Source organism: Vipera ursinii, assembly GCF_947247035.1.
Source record: "Vipera ursinii genome assembly, chromosome: 11".
Lineage (NCBI taxonomy): Eukaryota > Metazoa > Chordata > Lepidosauria > Squamata > Viperidae > Vipera > Vipera ursinii.
The window spans coordinates 18,918,602-18,925,005 of NC_139524.1; positions in this window are offsets into that span (position 1 = coordinate 18,918,602).

A 6,404-nucleotide genomic window follows, 5' to 3' on the forward strand; every position below is an offset into this window, starting at 1 on the left:
AGAAACTAATTCTACTCAATTGTAAAGTGAAATAAATAAATAAAATAAATGAAAATCCAGCTCTTTCTCCTTTACCGCTGGAGAAACTAGGGACGGAGGATTTTTTTCACGAATCTTGCCCCACCTTTGGTATCACTGTTTATTGTTTTCATATTTTACCTTGTTGCTTTTATGGCTTGTAAGCCGCTTAGAGTCCTCTCTAGGCGAGATCAGTGGCATAGAAGCTTAATAAATAAATAAATACCATCCGAATCCGCATCGCAAAAATTTCTGCAGTGGCAACTTTTTTTTCTCTCCTAAAGTTAGGTGCCCAGGTGGTTTCAACACTCCCAGAGCCAGGCTTTCTCAATTTTTCCAAACACGGATCGAGAACACCATTCCCACGTTTCCCGGATTCCCACCCGCTACGAGTCCCGAACACTTACAGATGCCGACGGTCCACGAAACCCTTTTTCGTGCAAAGCCCGGTGGGTGCCACTTCCGGGAGGGGGGGGAGAGAGAGAGAGAGAAGAGAGGAGGCGTGGCCTAAATCGTAGCTTTAATCCCCGCCTCCACCGCAACGGTCTCTCTCCCTCGGCCAATCAGCGCCGGGGGGTGTGTCCCTCCCCCATTCAGGATTCCTCGCTTGGGGCTTTAAGGTATGGAACAGCTGCTTTCAATTGACTCCCCCCCCCCCCGAATGCTGGATCTGGTGTTTTTTGCTTTTTTTCCCCCTTGCTCCTTCTTTTCCGGGAGGGGGGAGGGGGGAGGGGGGAGGGGAGGCGCGGAACTTCGGGAGCTTCCCCCTCCCCGTGTGTGTGCATGCGTGTGTGTGTGCGTGCAAAAGACCCCCCTTCCGAAATCAAGAGTAAATGAAGGAAGGGGGAAAAAAAGAAACGGGGTGTGTGTGCTTGTGCATGCGTGTGTGTGTGCGTGCAAAAGACCCCCTTCCGAAATCAAGAGTAAATGAAGGAAGGGGGGGGAAAGAAACGGGGTGTGTGCGTGTGTGTGTGTGTATGGGGGGGGCAGAGAGAAGCAGGCTGAGTTTCCTTAGGGCGGGAAAGGAGTTGGCGCGGGGAGGGGGAATTGGAAGAAGGGACGAAGGAGGACCCCCCTCCCACCCCGTGCCCGGTTTCCCAACAGGCGGAGGGGGGGGGGCGCCGTGTTCGCGGGTTTTTTTTTCCCCCTCCCTCGCTCGGGCTTCCGAAAGGAGGAGGAGGAGGAAGCCTAAGAGACAAACCCCCCCCCAGCCTCCCCTATGAAAACAAAGCGGGGAGGGGGCGATCCTTGCGCTGGGCTTCCTCGCCGGAGTTGGCAGCGCCCGGGTTAAGCCAGCGTCTTTCTCAGGGGTCTTCAAACTTGGCCCTTTGATGACTTGTGGACTTCAACTCCCAGAATTCCTCAGCCAGCAAAGCTGGCTGAGGAATTCTGGGAGTTGAAGTCCACAAGTCATCAAAGGGCCAAGTTTGAAGACCCCTGGACTCTTTCTCCTCCTCCCGCCGTGAAACTTCGCTACGGCTCGCCCCCCTCCCCGCCTTCGCTTTTGGGGGGAGGGAGGGAGGGGGAGGAGCCAAGGAGAGCCCGGGAGGGGCTGCGCGGGTGGGGCGAGCGCTAAATGCGAGGGAGGAGCCAGGGCGCTTCTCCCCTCCCCTCCCCCGAATTCTTTCCCCCCCCTTCCTCGCGCCCACCTGGAAGCCTGGCTTTGCCCCCGGCGGCCGGCCCGCCGTTCTCTTTCGAAACGGTCCGGGCTTCCTCCGCCTCGGCTGCGGTGCCGGAGTCTCTCCCTCCCCTGATTTGGAACGGAGATGGGGAAGGAGGGACTGTCCACGCGGCCGCTGGCCGGACAGATGCGCCTCGACACGTGGAGGAGTGGCTCGCCTGCACGTGTGGACGGAGATCGGGAGGGGGAAGGGAGCACGGCGTGGCCTTGGCCTGCCTGGGAGGTGAAGCCGGGGCACGGCGAGGCGGGGGAAGGAGTCCCCCCCTTTAACTCGCCATTGTTCTAGTATTCAAAACTGCAAATTTTTTAAAATGCCGGTTTTTGTTTTTTTTTCCCCTGCGGGCTGGGCTAGGCTAGGCTGAGCTCCAGCGGCCGGGGTTGGTGGCCGCGTCAAGCTTAAGGAGGACACGCACACACCGCCGCCGCCAAAAGCTAGGAACGGCATTCAGACGTTAAACTTGGTTTTGCAATCGGAGTCGGGGGTGATTTGTTGGAGCGAAACGTGCGGGTCGTCTGCATGATGATCCAGGCACTTAACGGTTGCGAGCCGGGAAAACAGCTCGGCCGGCTCTCCCCGCTTACAGACTGAATCGATCCGGCTTGGCGGCGGCAAAGGAGCCGCGATCTCGCTTCCCGGGCCGACCCCGGGCGCGGGCTGGCTTCGTTATGTCGGGATGCCGGATCCGTTCCGGAGACGGTACCGATGCAGCCATTCGGACCCCGCTCCTTCAATCCAGACGGAAGCGTTTTTCGGGGGGTGGGGGTGGTCGAGGGCCCCCCCCCCCGTCTCCAGCCCAGAGCTGGGCGGGGGCGGAGGGTGGCGCCGCTAGCCCCTCCCAGCAGCGGCATTGGAAGAACACCATCCCGGAAGTCAAACCCTCTAAACCCGGTGCTGGGAGGGGGGGAAGATTCCCCCCCCATCTGGCAGTTGCAGTGCAGACTACCAGGAGAGCGGGAGGGGGCAGCATTTCCGGTCTGGAAGGGAGGCGCGAAGCCCCTCTGGGCTGGGGTGGCGGGCGAAGGAATGGAGCTTCCCTCCCTAGGGGAAGTGTACCCATAAATGGGCATCGGATCGTCGCTCGCTCGCTCGCTCGCTTTCATTCGCCGCCCATTCATTCGAGTAAAGAGCGCTGCTGCTATTGGAGGACTTTGATATCAGAGAGAAAATGTGTGTATGTGTGTTTGCTTGTTCAGCAGCGTTTCTCAGCCTTAGTAACTTGAAGATGGGTGGACTTCAGCGCTCCCAGAATTCCCCAGCCAGTCATGCTGGGAATTGCAAGTCCGCACATCTACAAGCTGCCAGGGAGGAGAAAGGCGGCTTTAGTGTCACAAAAAGGCAGATTTGCCGTCTCAAAAGGGCCTCTGGGTTAGTACCTGGCACAATCTGGCATGCAGGTCATCCTTGACTTATGGCCACAATGGAGCTAAGTGAGACGTTTGTGAAGGTCACAAAAGAGGATCGCATGACGCTGCAACCATCGTAAATATGAACCAGTTGTCAAGCATCCGGACATAAATCACATAACCGTGGGGATGCGGCAACAGTCATAAGTACTGTTGCAACTGTGAATGGTCAGTAAATGAATGTTAGTTGAGGACCGTCTGTGCTTTCCTTTTTTGCAAGGTGAAAAGCAAGGAGTCCTCCCCTCTCAGGACAGGAAGCTCTGAGCCCCCCCTTTGAGGAGCAGAACCTGGCTCGAGTTACATGAAAGCCGTAGCTTTACTTAATCCCAGTTTATAGAATAATTTGTAGATGGCTGGATTCATTCATGTTCATTCATTCAGAATGAACACGAGCCCTGCCCTGCCACAAGGTGTTGGATAACTTTAAAAGTGGGGAGGGAAAATCAAGCCATCCTTGGCTGCAGTTTACCACGGCTACGTAATTTCTTCAAAATTGGAGGTAGTGGCCAGGCCCATCAGGCAAAGATGAGGTTTCTTTTAACCAGGGTTACCTAAATCAAGTACGTTGGCTAAAAGTATACAATGCAACAGTTTAAAAGCCAAGGATTGCAAAACCCCTTAACTTGCTACTGTAACTCTGAGGTTCTCGGTCCTGGAGGGGGGCACAGCTGCTCCGTTTTCAAGGGTGCTTTGAAAGGCAATTCAGAGCCTTGTCCTAGGAGGGGGAAATCCAGACAGCTGAGAGAGCCTGCCTCTAGATAAGGATTTATAGATTTCCTCCCCAGGAAAGGATTTGCACCTCTGTTTGTCTTGCCTGGGGCAAGAGGAACATTGTTCTGTGCTTGGCCAAGCCAAAGGTGGGGGGTGGGCAGGGGGACTCTTGAGAGCTACCGTGGCTATCTTGCTTCAAAGATCTGGGGAGGGGGAACAGGTAGAGGAAAATAGAGGGGGAGAAAAGCATTAGTTGTTCAAGTGGATACAATCACGATTGATTACATTTTGCTTTGTTTTGAAGGCTACATCTCCCTTCCTTCCTATCGACAGCCTTGATTTAAGATCACCCAGGGAATTCTAGGGATTCCTCAATCCTAAATTTGAACGTTCTGGGACCACCCTGAGGTTGTCATTGTACAACAGCTTTTCCTTCCTTAGCTAGGGCCCTCCAGCTATGTTCGGTAGATAATTCAAGCCACCGCTGGTCACCAAAGGTGTGGGGTTCAAAAATGCAGGTTTGCTGAGTGCTGGCTGGCTTCGTGTTACTAACCTGGCCCTGCTTTTCCCTGATGCTTTTCTTCAAGTCTAGTCATGTTGGCTGACTTTTTTACAAGCCAGGTGGGGAGGAGGGGAACCTGACTTCGAATTGTAGGCGTGCCTGGCAGTGGAGAGGACTGAACTGCGGTGTGATAGCAGCTTTCAGCCACGTGGAAAGAGGTGGATGTCAAAGGAGGAGGGTGAAATTGTGAGTGAGGACGCCTGCCGCTGTTTTGCTTTACAGTGAGATGTGTGCAATTTTGAAGTGAATTGGCCATTCGGGAGTCGGTATGTGTGAGTTGGGCAGGCATAGAATTTGTGGAATAAATAAAAATAAATTTACTGCACATTTCCAAAGCTGCGTTTGAGAATTAGTTGTGCTTCCCTTCCAAAGCACATCCTGTCCTCTTACTCTGAATTGTAATTAACTTGATTATTCCGGACGCCAGGAGGATGGTGTCACTTGCTTTCTGAGCCATCCAGGATACGGGCTGGAAGGATCAGAAGTTTAATGCAGTGTGTAATTGGGCAGAGACGGGATAGCAAACAGTCATGTAATTCAGGTTGTGTGTTTGCACTGACACTGCCCCATGCGTGGCTGGCCATGCCATCACATGGCAGGATGAGTTAAAATATACCTGGCTGACCTGGGGCTTGGTAGAACATGTAAACAGACACTTAAGTGTTGTGTTATAAAATATCGTTTTTCAGTAGCAGAACACAGCTTTTTTTACAGATCATTCCATTTTTTCAATCTGATTCCTGATTTTCTATCCTGTCCTTTCCAAGAATTCTCCCGTCTTAAGGAGATAGTTCTTCCTGCATCTTTTTATCTTAAACATGAGTGGATGGAGTATGTAAATATCCACATTTGGAAGATGAGTTTACTGTAAATATTCTATAGCTTTATGTATGCTGCAGTATTTATGCTCAGTGCAAACAAGGGACTCCAGGAAAATCCATGCTGGGAATCTTTAAAATTCCCACCAGACCTCAGGCTTAAGTACCGACGTTAAAACTGGGCATTTAAAAGTAAATAATCACCCGGAAATACAAACTCGTTCTGGGTTTTGTGGTCTGCATCGTAGAGAGCCCATTTCCCAAAGCTGCTTGAATCATGTAATTGGTTTTTTTTAAAAAAAAAAAAATGAAGCATCACATGCGATTTGCATAGTGCTTATTTCAGATTAGGATCATCTTATTCCGAGGCGTTCGAGTAAACCGTCGAGTAAAGCTATCTTATTTTTAAAAGGAGGAGTTTACTTTATTGGGCTTTAAAAGGGAAACAGAGCTGCTAGCTAGGCTCTCTGCAACCCTGTCCAAGTGCCACGTTTGGTCTTCGCCGCAGCGCGAGCGGTTGTTTAAGAAGGGCAGAGCCAGTTAGCGTCCTGCTAATTTGGCAATGCAACCAACAATTTTATTTAGTTGGGGATTGTTGGGTTTGGGGTTTTTCCCCCAGAAATTGGATTGGCCCCGGATTTTAATTGGGGCGGGGGGAATTCATTTGGGAATTGGTGCCCGGCGCTTGCAAAACGTGCACGGAGACCTGTTGCCTCCGCCCCCGAGAACGGACGGCCTGTACTCCCTTTGATTCGACTTCCGGGAAGGAGAGAGGTTGGCTTGCGTGGGTTTCCCGTGTCGGGGCGTGGGGGGGGGGTCGAGATGCAGTTGCAGCAACATCAGCGGAGAGGTTTTTATTTATTTATTTATTGCTTTGCAACCGAGCGCGCCTCGCATTGCAAGCTTTGGCTGCGAGTTGTGGTCCTTCTCCTCCCTTGCCAGCGTGGTTGCACGGGGCCGGGGGCCTTCCTGCGCTTGCACGCGAGCCACGATGCCCGGGCGCTGCGCGGTTTTGCAAGGGCAGCAGCAGCAGCGGCGGCGGCGCCGATGTAAACATTCCACAATAGGGCTCCCCGGAGAAGGGGCGGGGCCTCCCGCCAGCCAGGGGGGCGGAGACAGGCCGAGAGCGTCGAGGGGCGGAGCCGGCTCTTTCCTCGCCCGCTCTCTGTAAATCCCTCCCTTTCGCCTGACTGGCAGCGCGTCTCGTCCA